Source organism: Tachypleus tridentatus, chromosome 1 (genome assembly GCF_004210375.1).
Source record: "Tachypleus tridentatus isolate NWPU-2018 chromosome 1, ASM421037v1, whole genome shotgun sequence".
NCBI lineage: Eukaryota > Metazoa > Arthropoda > Merostomata > Xiphosura > Limulidae > Tachypleus > Tachypleus tridentatus.
In genome coordinates, this window is record NC_134825.1 from 75,682,547 (window position 1) to 75,700,935 (window position 18,389).

Consider the following 18,389-nt stretch of genomic DNA (forward strand, 5'->3'; position numbering starts at 1 on the left):
CCGTGCTAACCCACAAACCACTAGGTCTAAGGAGTACTTTCATATTGTTGTATTTGTACCATTTGCTGATCACTTTCTTTCACAAATATGTGACCGTCTGTCCAGTTACAAAACTCTCCTTACAAACTTCATGTTTCTACTGCCATCAGGATCTACCACAGAACAGTCAGAACCTACAGCACAACAATGTGACCAAATTAAAGAGTTGGTCAGTATATACAAGGCTGACATTGACAGCTCTTTACTAGCTACAGTAGGTGAACTTAGGGTTTGGTACAAATCACTTGCGAGCAACAGACCAAGAAATGTCATAGATACATGTGCAATGTGCATTGCAGAAATGTTCCCAGACATATCTTGACTGTTGAAAGTATTTGCAACACTGCCTGTGTCAATGAGCTCAGTGGAGCGATCGTTTTCAACTCTCACAAGACTCAAAATGTATTTGAGAAATACCACCACTGAAGATCTATTGAATGACCTGGCCTCATTATACGTTCACTGTGATATTAAAGTTGAACCAAACTGCATTGTAGATGTCCTGGCAAGAATATTCGATATTCGATTGTATTTCTCTAGTTCTGACAAAACTTGCTGTATTAAAAGAGTGTTCAATCACAAAATTTGCATCTGACCATTTGTTGTGTGTGAAGGTATCTGTCATGCAATCACGGGTCTTTATGAAACTTCACAGGTGGCTACTGAACTTGTCTAAAAAGTTTGTGTCCATAGGGGGGGGTTAACCCCCAAACCCTCCCTTGGCTACGCCCCTGCACATAACTGAGGTTTAAATGCTCAGCATGAACCCGAACATCAGGGAAAGGGGGAACACAAAATACTGAGAAAAAGAAGTATCATGCAACAAAGAAGAGAGAAGATTATAAAAAATTAAGAAGAAAGGTAAAACAGAACACATCTATGAAATATGAATGCTAAAATATTAAGAAGAAAGGTAAAACAGAACACACCTATGAAATATGGGAAAAATCAAATATAACACTAGACTTTTTCATTTATTTGATTACAAAAACCTGTATGGATATGAACAAAGAAGATTTAATTTTGCAGAAATTGCTAATATAGATATAATGATTTTATATAAGAAAATAATAGTTAACCTTGGCAGCAAGTGATGTTATTATGAAGAGAACTGTTTTACATCATAGTAAACATGAAATAAACATAAATGAACTTATTTCATTCTGCAAAATGGAACATTAATGCCTAATTCTGGCAATGAAACCAACAAAAATCACATATTATACAGCAGTACTTTGATTACTTCAAGAGCACCATCAAGTTCTTGCCAGGTGAAACTGGCTGTGCCATACACATTCTCGATGTACACTTTTAAATGTTTAGCTAATTTTTCTGTTGAGAGAAGTTGGTGTTTTTCCTCGAGTCTCAACAACTAGCTGGTTTTAGGCATATCTAACTTCTGTGTGCAGCCAATCTTGCTTTTTTTCTGTTGCCCAAGTGTTGGCGTTTGAGAAAGTCATCTTTGTGCTTAAGTTTAGTAAAAGGCCTTCCAATGTACACCAATTTATGTACATCAGACATTCTCCTTTTCTCAGATGCTAAGCTCGACACTTCTTTCTCTGAGAGGCCAGACTTCTCTAAAATGTCATGAGCATCTACTCAATCTAACACCAACTGATTCACTTCTTGGCCTTCTTGCTGTAATCTCTGAAGAGGTGTGCATGTTTCAGCTCCACAAGTTCCACTGACTTTGAGTTCAACTGGGCAGCTCTTGCATCAATGTAGTTGATTTGTGCCTTGTTCAAAAGGTCCATGTCATACTGTGTTACTAGAGATTTGTCTGAATCAGAGTTTCCATAGTCAAAATGTGTTTCCCCTCTGAGTGAAGAAGCCATCTGCCAAAGTAGGTAAAAGAAGGCTCAACATCATGAATGCTTCATCTATGTCAGCATTTATATTGTGTGAAAAACAAGCAAGTATGTTACTGTTACATTTGCATGTGTTGAATTTTTCCTAGCTAACAAACTTGAGAGCTGGTGAGGTTAAATTTAAGAGATCTTAATATAACTGTTGTATAGTTGAAACTAGCTGTTCACAATTTATAAGATCAAAGTATGTGATGGATAGGTCGTGCTCAGTTAAACTGATTCCAAGTGCAGTAGAACAAACAAGAAACACGGTTGGGAATTCTACATATTCTATAAGTGTATTAGTGATTGTATCATACTTGTCAAGAAGGCTTTTGACAATTGCTCTATGATACAAAATAACAGCACGTTGTGGTTGAACCTTTCTTTTTTTTTCAAACAGCTAGATTTTTCTTTGGAGTGATGTGTATGTTTAATTCTGCTGCTTTATTCCAGACTTTATAATCAAAGTGATGTGAAATTAGCTGAGTGAAGCAGTCAGTGAACTGCTCTTCACAGACTCATGAGGTGTTACATTAAGAAGACAAGAGGATTGTATTTTATTTGGACATATTTATTTTTCCACCTTGCTGTAGTATTTCACCATTTTCTTGTTAAACATAACTGCATGGTGTGTATGACATAGCATGTGAATTTGGACATGATCATTTCCAAGATCTAGGACTACTTGTTCATCAAAATGAGAGTTATGAGCTGTGATATCCATTTTTCTGGACATAGTTTTATCAAAAATGTCTGATGCATCAAAGTCATCACATACTGCAAAAATGTTCAGAACAGTTAACTTAAGTTTTGCAAGGTCAGAGTGTTTCTCACTGGGAGCAAGCAATGTTGGAAAAGGCCTGTAAGGGCCATTAATGGTAACAGAGTATTCAGCACTTCCCTGCCTCCATCACTGTGATATGTACTGACCTACATCCTTAGATTTCCTCATTTATTCAACAATGCACACAATATTGTTAGAGCAACTGTGGCCTTGCTAGATTCTCTGATACTTTTCACATGTGGTGCACTGTCAAAATCAAGACACTGCTCATCTTGATTGTGGTATTTAAAGCTCTTTCTGAATAGGCCATTGGCAACTTCAGTTACCACTGCAACTGTTTGAGAGTCTTAACAGTAGAATTTGCTTTTAAACTTGTTAGCCACTTTATAGAAATCAGGATTAATTTTCTGGACACTTTCTCAAATATGCTGGGATTCATATGACACATTATCTTTAGAACTAAAAGAAGACTGTTCAATAACAGATATATGCCTACTTTTTTGTGTTTCTCCTGTCTCATCATTTACTTCCATCTGTGGCTTATATTCATCACTTTCTCCCTATTGCAGTTTTCCTCCCATTATTGCTGCTATTTATGCTTAGGTATACTTCATATCAATTACCTTTTGTCTGCATTTCTTCTCCCTTTTTCTTGGCAGTTTTCAATCTCATGATATGTTCTTCATGTTGCATTTGATGTTCTCTGGATCTTTGACATTGATATTCCACAAACTCTTCACAGAACATTTTTTCTTGGCCTTCTCATATCTTGCAGGAAGTCCAATTTTATCTTATCTTTGTTAACACAGTGTTTTTTTTTTCAAGTTTGGTCCTTCTCCTCTCATCTTTGCAAAATATTTCAAACAGTTTCATAGTTTCTTCATTGTAAGCTTTCATTTTGGACCTCCAGATATCATTCTGTCTGACTTTTCTGCAATGAACATTCTTCTTAAACTCATTGTAAAGTTTATCAATATGTTCAGCTACATTCTTTAGGTGGAAGGTGTAAACATTGCATTGTTTTCAACGTGTAATCAGTGCATAAGCCAGGACATTCACCCCATCAGCAGTTGTCTGCTGCTGCTGCTTGCAAGCTCTGTCCTTCCACATGAGATACGTCTTGCACTCCACAACATTCTTCTTTGTTAAAGGAAAACCAGGTACTAATGTTGAATATTTTTTATAAACAGTTAAAAAATATATGTTCCTGTTTTAGTTCTTGTTTCTTGTGAAACCTTTTTCACAAACAGAAATTCTGTATCAACAAAGGTAAAGGTGACTGTTATTATTTGTCAGCTGCAAAAAAAGATGAGAAATTATTATATAAAAATGAAATAAAAACGAAATGATTCACTTTATTAAGCACTACAATAAGCATATATTTTACCACACAGCTTTACATGAAAGACCCAATGTAAACTTGGGTGAAAAATATCTCGGAAATGTGCAAAAAGAGTGGTACTGAACAACTTAGTTATGGAAACAAAATATAATGTGTCAGTTTTAAAAACATTAATCCGATTTTTAAGAGCTAAAATTCATGGGTTTACATCAAGAGACACCTATGATACAATACGGAGAAATACAACACATTATAGTGCCATATAAATTGGATAAATAACATATTTAGATGCCACATTCATATGGGTTTTTGAAATAAAATTGCAAATATTTGCCACTATATTGTTTGTAGATTTTTGTATAACAAGAAAACTGCCCACAGACTTCAACTTTATCACCTGTTAGAATTAAACTAATACCACTTGGCTTTGAAAGTAGCAAATTGTAGTGTCTTTCTTTTATTTTTAAAGTTAAATTCTTTCTTAATTATCAAGAGAACAGACATTTTAGTATTGATATGAAAGTCTGTATCTGAAATAAAAATTTTCCAAAACATTAAAGTATTTTAATGATATATAAAAAAAGGAAATTCATAGTTTTTCAGATTTATTTATTGGATCCAGTATTGTGCTTGTTTGTTTGTTATAAGACACAATACTCTTTCTAACATTAAGTCGTGTGATGATTAATATTGAGTTCATATTTTAAAATATCTTGTAAAGCAAAGTTTCCTCTACCTAAGTGTAAGAATTATACCAAGTATATAAGTGTTAGTTTACTATACACAAAAAAGATAGCGTGATTACTATAATAGAGGGCAATAGAAAAAAGTGAAAAGTTTGTTTCTTGTTAAACATAAAGCTACACAATGGGCTATCTGTACTGTGCTTATCCAGTTTTTTAAGAGTTTATAAGACTTCACACTTATTGTTGAGCCACTAAGGGAGTAAAAAATATTCTGAAAAGTAAATTTAAAAGAATGTAAAGTAATACAAATAGTTTAAAAGATATAGACTGATAATAATAATAGAGAGTAATAAAATAGAGAATTAAGGAGAGAAATAAACTGACAAAAATATAGAAGAAAGTAAATTATTGGAAATATTTAGACTGAAAATCAACAATGATAAAGTTGTTTTAAGACATGGTTCGGAAAACCTAGTGTTGTCATTGTATTTTTTTTAAGAAAGTTGTTATCTATTACAGAACTGAAGAACACTTAATGATATTATTTATTATGAAACTTAAGGATATGTAGTGAAAGTATCATTATGTTATTTGTTTTAACAGTGATACCATCAATTACAGAATCTAGGAACATGCAGTAAAAGTATCGCCATGCTATACATATTATTTAGTTTAGTTTTAACAGTGATATCATCAGTTTAAAGCTTAAGAACACTTATTGTCATTGTATTATATACTTATCAGTGTAGTTTTAACAGTGATACCATCCATTACAGAATCTAGGAACATGTAATGAAAGTATTGCTATGTTATACATATTATCTAGTTTAGTTAGAAATTAAGAAAATTAGTATCACTGTATTATATACATATCAATGTAGTTTTAACAGAGATAGCATCTATTACAGAATCTAGGAACATGTCATGTATTACTGTGCTGTACATTATTTAGTTTAGTTTTAACAGAGATATCATATCATTAATTTAGAACTTAAGAACAATTAGTATCACTGTGTTATATACATGTCAGTATAGTTTTAATAGTGATACTTTCCATTACAGAATCTAGGAGCATGTGAAAGTATTAATATGTTATATTTGTTATGTAGTTTTAGCAGAACTGTGAAACAACAAGTAAAAGTATCACTACAATATATCAGTATATTTTGAACATTGTCATTTAGAAATAGACAAGGTATATTATATTGAAACAATTTTGAAAATTCAGATCAGCAAGTCGCATGATGGCCACAGCTGATATGAAACTGCAGAGGGACATAACGTATCATAAATCCATTTTCACATTGTTTGGCATTTCATAGTTAGTGATCACTTTTAGAAAGGGTGTGTAACAACTCTTTCCAATGTAACATATTAATACACTCAGATCATACTGGGGATTTAGCATTTCCAAAATGGGGATCTTTTGTACTTGCATGAAAGCATTGGAAAACAATGAAGCATGGATGAGCTTGGGATATCAGAACCATCCAGAAAGAGACCTGCAACATATTGTTCCCTAGTCATCTTGTAACATGTGAAAATTCAGGAACTTAAAGATCAGTGGTAAAAACTATCTACATGTTCCAGGCAAGAGTATATAACATATTCACAAAGAAACTATGTGGAAAACTTTCACAACATATATTTACTTAATCCATTGCATATGTCAAGCAATGAGAAAATGAAATGAGTATTCATTCTATTCCACTTGAAGACATACCAGAGTCACTATACACATTGGTTTATGGATTTCTTTACATTTGGCCTGTTGAGCAGGTTCTGAGAAACCATCATTGTAAATGGTTGAGAATCTGTTAAAACATGATTGTTTCATGGCTTGGGGAGGTGTTGAAACACAAATAAGCCATAACAGAGAAGGCATTCAAACATGAATACTTTATTATACAAAGAGTAAGAAGTTTTTCTAAAGAAAACCAGTTTCATGAGTTTGTACCAGATGTAAAGAAACTAAGGATCTATGAGTGATATAATTATAACACACCACATACAGTCATCAGTTTATTTGTAATTGTCATCCTTGTTCATTATCTTTGAAGATTACATTTTGAAATCAGTTTCTAACATCCATACAGATATGAGAGTTTAAAAGGTTTTGTCATTTTTAGAGAATGTTTTACAATAAACTACTTCCATGTAAGTACATCTCTGAACCCATATGGCCCTCTAGTTTCTAGTGTTTTAGCTGGCTGCAGACCCTTAGTATTGTGTACCTGAAACAATCATTCACACAATTTCAAAGTTGTATATTGTTCTGTAAAAGATATTGTGTGCAATGTATGTGAACAGCCAAGGTATATAAAGTATGTTGATTGTTTATCTGTTGTTGCTTATTAAACATTTTGGACTTAGTGAAAAATAAAATAACCTATTAAGAAGTACTTATGCTAAAACTGATAGGCCTAAAGTTGGCTCCCCATCTCTCATTTGATTGAATATTTAATATTTTAACTTTCTGTTTTCATCATCATTGTAAATGAAAAGGAATTAAAGCACACAGACTTATGACAGATTGATTTTTTTTATTAATCCACCATGTTTATTAGTATGGTAAGTAAATGGTGAACAAGTGAATCATGAGACCCTTAGTTTAAAGTCTCTCCCATGAAACAGTAGAACTTGTTACCTTCTTAAGTTATAAGAGTAGTTTATATATTTATGAGTGATTCTTTTATTATTTCAAATAAACATGCTTGAAATACTAATTCATACTTTTGTGCTGTATATAAATATTTTCATAACTGAACAGGACCACCATTTTAAAACATAGTTTATGCAGAATCCAAGATACAGATTATTGAATATTTGTCATTGTCAGCTGTTACAGTTAGAGCTTCTTCATTTGTTACCAGTTATGATTATCTTTGTAACTTGCATATTAATCAATATCTGGTAAAGTTCATCAAAAGAAACTGTATTTTATTTTCTCTACTCACTGCATTCAGTGATAAAAAATACTGAAGTGCTAAATTTAACTTGAAATCTGAATAGTCTTGAAACTCTTATTTCCAGTTGAAGAAATATGTGAGTGTATATATACAGCTAAAGCTTGTGTGTTACCTTCTATTCTTAAGGCCATATACAGCTTTATTGGTTGATGGTTGATAAGTAGGCTGTGAAGCACTGATGTATCTGGAAACTGTAGTTATAAACTGACCATAATATAGGTTTTGTTACTGAATGAGAACTAATTTGTTTTCATTTTACGTGTCTATGTATTTATGGCAAATTTCTATCAGACTGGTTCATAGGATATTGCATTTAAGAATATTTGTCTATTTACAGATTTGTTGGAATTTTATGTATTTTAGTGTTGGTTCAACAATATTTTTTAATAATAGAAAAAAAAATTTCCTCAGTTTCTCATAGTTTCTAGGGATATTTATACAACATTTGTTGGGCTCTGTATTATGGTCATTCCATTAGGTGAGAAATTCTTAGACAAATAAGTCCTATCAAGTATCTTGAAGTTTCTGTGGTATACTGTAGATGGACCAGAAGTGATTTAATACAGTTAATATTTCAGAAGAAGAAGCAAGAGTTTCTAGGTTATTTCTACACATACTGCTCATAATAAATATAGAGTGCTACTCTCTTTCAATCCTGGTAAACAATGTCTACATGGTTCAGGATGTTATTTTCATGCATAGTTAACTGTCTTCTATCAACAAATCTCTTTATCTATAAGTACAAAATTGTATAGTTCAAGAAGAGAGAAAGTATGTCTTAATAAACAATTTGTATAAATTGCAGTTGTAGCATCACTGACCTGAGGAAATGTGTGCTAAATAAGAAGAGGCATGACTTGCTCAAATAATTGTACAACTGGGACACTTGCAGTTATAGCATCACTAATTGAATAAAATAGAAAAAAAAATACTCTCACAAAACATTAGACTTAAACTCTCTTTTTATCAACATTTAAAAAAGAAAATTACTTTAATTTTATTTTGTTTAAATGGAATCATGATCTTAATTTAAATGTTTTCCAAATTAATGTATTTTCCATTTGAGTAAATGAAGTTTCTTGTTTCCGAAGGTCCTTATTTTACCTCATAAACTGATTTGTAGACATTGATGTTTTTATACCAGAAAAAAATTTATTCAGTGTCGTCTTAACTATTCAAATCAAAGTTCCATCTTTAGATGAATCTCTGAATATGTAAAGAGAGAGAAAAAAAAGATGCAGGTGCTTAACATTGATGGATCAGTTAACTGTCATTTTGTTGAAGAGCTGTGTAAATTATAATACCCAATTTAGCCTATTTTAAGTCTGTATGAAATCATAACAAATGAGAATCTAATTATGACAGCATTGTTGTATAACACATCCTATATAAACTATACTGAATGCAATAAAAATGTCATAAAAGCTAACTGAATTGAGTATTTTGTCTCTAAATCTGGCTTTGTGATGTAATTCACATGTGGTACCCTTTGAAAACAAGACTGCTACTAAAAGAAAGAAGAATTTAACCATTTGTTTTAATACAGTCTTGTAAAATAATGAGTTTGTAGTTTTGTTTAGTTTTATTGCAATGTAATAATCTAAAGACACACTCACACTTGTGTTTTGTATATCTTATTTCTTAGATATTTTAAGTATATTATTTTAACCTAGAGTTTGTTTTACTCATACAAGTACAAATGTTCCCTCAGTGGTTCCACTGTAAGCTTAAGAACTTATAATGGTAAAATGTGGATAGGCACAGCACAGATAGATCATTGTGTAATTTTGTGCATAATAAACAAATAAGTACAAAGATCTTTATTTAAAAAATGAACTTGCAAGTTGCTTTTTCTAATTTGTTCAAATATTTTCTCAGGCTCTAAAGTTAATTTGGTTCATTATCAGAATGATAATTTTTGAGAACATATGTCAGAATAATATTTCAGAATTCTTTTAATGACAGCTTATGGTATTTTAAAAGTTCCATGATTTATGCATACAGTTTCTGTTAATTGGCATTGGTAATTTACAGAACCCAAGTTTTAGGTGTTAGTTGCTGTTGAATGTTTATTTGTGTGTGTGTAATAAGCATGAATGAACAATAATTATATTGAATTACCAACATGAGTTATCAGTGTTACAACAGTTATAGTACATTTGCTGCCACATTGATAAAATTTTAATTCTTGAGATATCAGTGTTGTAACAATTATATTTTGAGTTGCCACTGTAGCAACAATTATGATACTTGAGTCTCTAATATTGTAACAGTTATAATATTTTTATTTGTCACTATGCCAGCAATTAATAATTGAAGAGCCTGCTGAAACTCAAAACAAACACATTAGGACTTATGCAAAAATGTTGTAAAAGTTAAATATGTACAGACTTAAAAATTCATTATTTATTATTTTAAAGTTCAAAGTAGAATGTATATGCTTAAAAATGATGTTCAGTGGTATATAACTAATTTGAGCTTAAATACCTGATGAGTTGTTTTTTTTTGTAAGTTGATTTTAACTTTATTTGTTCATGGCCTTTGTCACAGGCTGATAATCATTCATCAAATCACACTACTACATCTAAATTCATAAAGTGTTTATTCGTCTACACTTATCCCACTGTTCCTTGGTAAAAAAGTAGCCCAAGTGGCAGTGGGTAGTGATGACTAGCTGCCTTCCCTCTAGTCTTGCACTGCAAAATTAAGGATGGCTAGCACAGATAGCCCTTGAGTAGCTTTGTGTGAAATTGAAAAAAACAAACAAACACTTTTTCTTAATGCATTTTGATTGAATGTGTTTCAAAATTGTATTAAGGTGAATACTTTGTATAAAACATCAAAGTTCTTTATAAAACCCAGTGTTTTTTTCCAGATTTTCGGTCATAGGAAGAACTGTTATAGAAATGATATTTTAGTTTCACAGTAATTTTTACTCCTGTTTCAGTATTGATAACCAACTGGCATAACTAAACTGTTTATAAACAGTAATTATCTCAATCTTCTTAGCATCAATTATCTTGGGTTCTTTACAGGTAGCCAGATGGTTAAGGTACTCAACTCATAATCTGAGGGTTGCAGGTTCAAATCACCAAACATGCTTGCCCTTTCAGCTGTAGGGGCATTATAATGTGATGGTCAATCCCACTATTCGTTGGTAAAAGAGTAACTCAAGAATTGGTGGTGGTTGATGATGACTAACTGCTATCCCTCTAGTCTTACACTAATAAATTAGGGGCGCTAGTGGAGATAGCCTTCATGTAGTTTTCTGCAAAATTCAAAACGAATATGTACACGTTTGAATGAATCTATTGAAGTGCAGCAAGTTGTAAAATTTCAATTTTTTTTTTAGAATCAGTATTTAGACATAGAATAAAACAGGTTATTTGTATGAAAACTATTTGGAATAATCAGCTTCTGTTTAAATAAGGCCTTTTTTTGGAAATAATCTACTAGAAGAAGCAGTTTCATCATCTTAAAAAAAGATGAACTTAATATTGCCAAAGTAAAACATAATTTTGATTGTTTTGCTTTATAGTGACATTTGTGAATAATTTGTTTATAAACACAGCAAACTTAAAGTAATAAGTAATTGATGAAAGGCAACTAACAAAACGGAGGTTATAATTTAAGTATTCATGGGCAAACTATTTTCTTAACTTTGAATCTTAAACTACTGTATATTTTCATGGCTATGTTTAGAAAGGTATTGTAAAATATAATCAATTTAGGAAAACGCATCATAGTTCCAGAAAAATATCACAATTCTTTGGTCTAGTAAGAGAGGGAAAGGGACATCTTCGCAGTCTCAGTAAGCCTTTTATACACGTTTAAAACACGTGTTTGGGCCCCGAGTTAGGACAGGGGTAAGTCTGCGGATTTACAAAGCTATAATTAGGGGTTCGATTCCCCTCGATGGATACAGCAGGTAGCCCGATGTGGCTTTGCTGTAAGAAAAATAAACACACGTGTTCGACAAATACAAAGTTTTCCTGAATATCTTATTGTATATCTGACAATATGAAACTTGTAAAACCCGATTGAAAGTAATGTTTTTGCCATGGTTTAATTTTTTTAAAAAATGTTTCAATCAGTTTGGTAATAATGTTGAGTAATAGGTCTATTCCTCAGTTGGACATAGCCAGAACGCCTGGATGACAGCTGCGATCTTCGAACATGTAACACGGGAAGACGAAATTTTACAATAAAAACGATTATTTTTATTGTAATCTTTATATTATTAATAAATCTTAATGAAAATTGTGTTGTATAATTTATTTATTAAAAAGGGGAAAAGCGAACCATCGCAATGCATTGGTCGTTTGTGTTAAAACAACACTTGTCAATTGTATCTGAATAGTCTATACATTAATGTTATAATGATCACGCAATGGCCCGGATGAGGCTCCTCGGCGGAGCTGTTGGCGACTTCGGCTTTTCAGTCACAAAGGTTTAACCAGGTTGGCCCCCCAAATACCGCGGCTTAACGACGCTCCACTGTATAATAAAATTAAGCATTGATGGAAGGAGATGCAAAGTGGTGGTTATTGTCTAGACATGCAGATTTTACACTCGGAGACTGAAAGTATATGACGCTGTTAAAAGAAACTCTGTGCTGCCAAAGGCAGTTCGACCAAAGGAGAGAGGACCTGGAGACAAATCCCCCAGAAAAATTAATTTACAATTGCTATATAAATCAAATATGTAAAAGTGTAGGTAATATTTTCCCTGGTTCACACGTATCTGTTAATTTTCTGTTTTTTAAAGATACTTTAAATACTGCACTCTATTCGATTAGTTAAGATTTTTTCGAAAATAAGAATGTATTTCAACTGCACTATGTCCATCACATTCGTATCCAGAATGCTAATTATTTAAGGAGTTTGTTATAAAAACAGTTGTTACAAGGGCCTGGCATGGGCAAGCGCGTAAGGCGTGCGACTCGTAATCCGAGGGTCGCGGGTTCGCGCCCGCGTCGCGCTAAACATGCTCGCCCTCCCAGCCGTGGGGGCGTATAATGTGACGGTCAATCCCACTATTCGTTGGTAGAAGATAGCCCAAGAGGTGGCGGTGGGTGGTGATGACTAGCTGCCTTCCCTCTAGTCTTACACTGCTAAATTAGGGACGGCTAGCACAGATAGCCCTCGAGTAGTTTTGTGCGAAATTCCAAAAAACAAACAAAAACCAAGTTGTTACAAGTTATATAATTTCCTCCCTTATTTTGAGTAAATAGAACGATTATAAAAAGGAGCTTCTATGTGACGTATTGTTTGTGATTCTTGCTTGCAAAACTTAAAAGTCGTATATAGAATGCGACTATTTTTGCCTTTATATAAATTTTCCACATGCAAAGGACTAGAGTTTGATATATTGTTTGTCTGTGTCACTGGGGGGCGTTTGATAAATACTTTCTTATGCTCTAAAACTAATTGATCTTTTTGTTTATAATAATATTTCAGAGCAGCAGTACTTGTCACTGAGGTAGAAATACTTGAAATACTGATAACTAGGGTGCATTTTATCAAAAAAGATTTAATACCTTAAACAATTATCAAAGCTCGTAAAATTGAATGAATTAAAGATTCTTTCGAGAAACTCTACTCGACATTTTAGACATCTAATTAACTAGGACTCTCAGCTTATGGATCGCATGATGTTAAACGTTTCAATCGTGGGGCATTATAATTTTACAGTTAACCCACTATTCTTTGATAAACAGAAGCCCAAGAGTTGGCTGTGGGTTTGTTTTTTAATTTCGCGCAATTTTTTTGTTTTTGAATTCCGTGTAACGCTACTGGAGTGCTATCTGCGCTAGCCGTCCCTAATTTAGCATTGTAAGACTAAAGAAAAGGCAGCTAGTCATCACCGCCCACCGTAAACTCTTGGGTTCCTCTTTTACCAACGAATAGTGGAATTGACCGTCACATTATAGCGCCTTTATGGCTGAAAAAGCAAGTATGTTTGGTAGGACGGGTTTTCAAACCAGCAACCCTCAGATTACAAGTCAAGTGCCTTAACCGCCTGGCCACTTCGGGCCTTTGTTTCGCGCAAAGCTACACGAGGACTATCTGCGTTAGCCGTCCCTAATTTGACAGTTAAATACTAAAAGAAGGCGGCTAATCATCACCGCCAACTCTTGGCCTACCCTTTTTACCAATAGTAGGATTTACCGTCAAGTTATAACGCCTCCCTAGTTGAAAGGGCAAGCACGTTTGGTGTGGCGGGAATTCGAACCCTCAGAGTTCGAGTCGAGCGCCCTAACCATGTGATCTTCCTGGCTGTGGGTACTAGATAATTAAAAAAATCTATTTAAGGGCAATGTGTTGCTTTACAGCACTAAAATATCTACAAAACATATTTTTTAAGTTGTCAAAACCTAACACTCCATAACGCTTTCATTAAAATAAGTGTTATTGAAGTAGAAAAAATACGTTTTACTCCAAGAAGACAGTCGAGTTAAACAAGAGGGAATCCTCGATATCTGGCTGTAATTAGATATCAATTCGTTCAAGAGACGGAGCTAAGAGCTAAAAGTTTGTACCTTAAAAACAAACAAAACTCAGTCGCAGCTAAAAGGTTTGTTTAAAAGCTATTCGGCCCGGCATGGCCAAGCGTGTTAAGGCGTGCGACTCGTAATCTGAGGGTCACGGGTTCGCATCCCCGTTGCGCCAAACATGCTCGCCCTTTCAGCCGTGGGGGCGTTATAATATTACGGTCAATCCCACTATTCGTTGGTAAAAGAGTAGCCCAAGAGTTGGCGGTGGGTGGTGATGACTAGCTGCCTTCCTTCTAGTCTTACACTGCTAAATTAGGGACGGCTAGCAGATAGCCCTCGAGTAGCTTTGTGCGAAATAAAAAAAAATAAAAAAATAAAAGCCATTATTGGTAAGTACATGGGTCTAAAGTAATCTAGCTTTCTAGAAGTCATCTTGACGTCGAATTTCATTTTGTTATTGTTTTAACTTAATATTTGCAACTGTTTTACACAGGATCTCGTACGTAACGACCACCGAGGTAGTATTTTTGGTGGCAAGTCAAGGTACGGTGAATTCTAGTAATTGCTTTTTGGATGTGTGGCGCATACTATTGAAAATTCCGGAACCTGCTGATTCCAAATATGCTGTCCATTCAATGGTAACATATTTCAGCCAGGAGTTACGTACAAAGATACTATGGAAAAGCCATACCACCTTGAGAGTAATGGTCACAAACACGAATTGATTATCCCCCTATCTCTTTTTATTTATTCTAAAATCGAATTACGCGACCCTTCTTTATCGTCTGTTTGAGATTAGAGGCCTTTTCCTCGACCTGTCAATACTATTATTGTCAGCACCAAACCTATTTTTGCTTGATACCGCAGCATATTTGGGCTTAACAGATGAATTTACCAAACGAAGGCTGCCAAAAATGTTCATCGTGATCATACCCATAACGGTTGCACAGTTTGCAAGTCGAACACTACGGAACCTTATAATAATGGTGATTGATAATGGTAACTACAGAGTTGTCCAGTCATAAGCCGGCAAATGTTTGCCCAATTTGAATTTTTTAAAGTGTAATCGTCACATCTCATCATATAGTACATTCTAAGTAAGTTTCACTTAACTTGGTCAAACTCCAGATGTTTTATATCAATCCATGCCATTGTGTTGCCTCAGGTTGAAGGAGAAATCCTATGTTAACTCTTTTATTTATTTATTTGTGAAATCATGCCATGCAATGAGTAAAACTTTGGTTAAGGGTTTTAACAATTTAAACATGAAAAACATGGAGACTAACCAACCAGACCAGTGTTTGACATTCTGATCAAGGGGAAGGCAATCAATCAGCAAAAATATTCATCATAAGGGTTTTATCTGGCTCTTTAAGCTGAATAACAAAAATGACTGTCACTGTTTTATAAATCGAGACAACTAAAAGTAGCGTCACATTTCTCCATGACCAGGCGGGTTAAGGCGTTAGACTCGTAACCTGAGGGTAGCGGGTTCGAATCCCCTTCGCACCAAACATGCTCGCTCTTTCAGCCGTGGGGCGTTATAATGTTACGGTCATCCCACTATTCGTTGGTAAAAAAGTAACCCAAGAGTTGGCGGTGGGCGGTGATGACTAGCTGCCTTCCCTCTAGTCTTCCACTGTTAAATTAGGGACGGCTAGCGCAGATAGCCCTGGAGGAGCTTTGCGCGAAATTCAAAACCAAACAAACAAACTCTCCATTCCCGTGTTGTTCAGTTTGTTTTCAATTAAGCCCAAAGCTACCTAATGGTGTACTTGTGCACTTCTCACCACTGGTATTCTGCAGAACCCGAGTTTTAGTAATATAAAGTTCTCAGAATTACCACTGAGCTAACAGCAACCAGATCCTTCAAATTCTTAATTACTAAGATATTTAACACGTTCTATCATTATTTAAACTGACGTAATTTGTGTTAAAGTTCTTATTAATTAAATTTTTGTTTTATTTTGAACATTAAAAGTTTGTGCAGCTGATATGAATAAGTAGTTAGGTATGCCAGAGTATTTATATTTATATTAGTCCTCACTCAGAATTTTTCCTGCCACAGCCTCTCGACACTAGGAGGAAAAAATATCTGTGATCTCCTTGCACTTGTCTTGGACTCGGATTGCAAATAAATAGAGATTAATTTTCGTTTTGTTTTTACATTAAGTTTAATTTCATTTCGCCCAAGCCATTCAAGTCAGAAATACAGTTTTAACTCTGCATAACAATTATTACCGTTCATATTTTTATTTTAGCACTATTCTTATCCGTGTGGTTATGAATATATCTTAAAATATAGTTTTGCTTCTTACGTTTTTGCTCATATACATATACGATATACATTTGCGTAAATTTAATAGAATACTTCATTGCTTCTGTAGTTTGACTCGTATTTATTATATAAATCCACAGTAGTTCAAAATAATGGAGAAAGCAGCAAAATAAACACATTATTGATTTCCTCACTTGATCCACGACTTTAATAAATTTAATTAATTTAAAAATTTAAAAGAAAAGCCACACATAGCCGCAAATGACTAAGTACATTAGATGTTTTACGAGTTATTCTAAATGTCTCATATGAATATAACTCGATGTAACTATGTCTCACATTATTATTTCTAGTTTCTGTATTAATCATCACTAACAAAAGTTAAATCTCTCCATGTAGGCATATAAGCGATCATTTCTTTAGGAATTGTCATTTACAATTAATATAATGTGTTATTGCCATCAAAGTACCCAAATGTAGATAATTAACACTCTTTGACAGAGTCACAGTCAAATCTTTACATTAATTTGGTTGGAATTTAAGAAAATTGCAACAGACTTTGTCTGTTAACCAAAGCATTGAGAGATATACAATAACAATACTGGGGACAGATAAACAGTTAAAGGAGTTTAAAAAAAAAAACATAAGAAAATATTGCTGATGACTTTAACAAGTTACACATAAATGAAGTTTTGAAAAAAAACTATTTTCATAACGCTGAAGAAATGTGACCTTTGGGGAAGAATAGCACCAAGGAAGCTCTCACCACACAAGTTGAATATAATTGAGACTAACTTTTGTAAAAGGTCATCTATCTTGGTCTTTGGAGCAGTGGTACTAGGTACAGGCGAATATAAATTTGAACAGTGTGGTTCCAACTGATGTGTATATGTTTGCCGATGAGTCAATGAGGGGTTGCAGAATGACTGCGTTATGACAACAGTCAAGCTTTGTGATGGTTTTGGACGCAATAACTGTGGATGATACTGTCCATCTTCTCAAAATTGATGTAACCAATGATCAGCATGAGCACGATAGTATAATAACTCATCATGCTGTATTATCTGAAAAGAAACTGATTTTATATTTCAAGAAGACAATGATCCAAACACATTTCTACGAAATGTCGCGCTTATTGGCAAAAAAAAAAAAAACTACAAAAAACAACAACATCAGGAGATACCCAGCAAATAGTCTAACTGCCACAAACTTTAGAACTATACCCAATAGAACAAAACTGAGATATGCTGGACCCCATTTTTGACAAAAGTACGAGTATAAACTGTGCTAAAGAAAGCTTCTTGACACAGCTTCATGAATAATTTAATCAAATTACACGATACACTTTGAGGAAAATACACAATAACAATTCCACAAAGATTCCAAGCCATTATGGATGTCAAATATTAGCATTAAGTACATTATTTGTGCACTAATTTTGTAATAGTTTACTGTATGATTAATTTCAAATAGTTACAAATTAATTTTTATAGCAAATCAATGGCTATTTTATGAGCAAACCTCATAAACTGATAATTGTTTAAATGTTCTAATAAATTTTCACACTACTGTGTGCATACGTTGATCCAGTTTATTGGTCTGTCCCTATTTCACAAGTATGATGGACGGAGCAGATATGGTTTTACATATGCATGTTAGTTTCATTATTAAGCACCATGAAGAATATATCGATCAAGAGACAAACCTGTCTTCGTGCGTGTAGCTCATAGCAGTTACCACTACTGTAAAAATAATTTAAATTCCTTGCACATAGAATGTTGGAAACCCCAAGTGAAAATTAGCGAGGTTACAAGATTAAGGCTTATACGTGTATAAAACATCTGTTATACGTACTGACCACACTCAAGTTTTGTTCCTATAACAAACGTTTCACTGTTTGTTTGTCCGAAGTTAAGTACAAAGCTACACAGTGAACTATTTGTGC

The 18,389-nt window shown here is 33.7% G+C and overlaps 1 protein-coding gene and 1 long non-coding RNA gene across 3 annotated transcripts in view; one reads left to right on the forward strand and one right to left on the reverse strand.

Annotated features, from left to right (window-relative positions):
* Positions 1-18,389, forward strand: part of LOC143252726 (kazrin-like) — a 75,118-nt gene that overhangs the window by 8,056 nt on the left and 48,673 nt on the right. The gene's annotated exons all lie outside the window — the stretch shown is intronic.
* Positions 532-8,818, reverse strand: LOC143252735 (uncharacterized). The gene is made up of 2 exons (XR_013029121.1): positions 8,492-8,818; positions 532-3,969 (listed from the first exon to the last, which is right to left on the reverse strand). It is a non-coding gene; the product is annotated as an uncharacterized LOC143252735 (long non-coding RNA).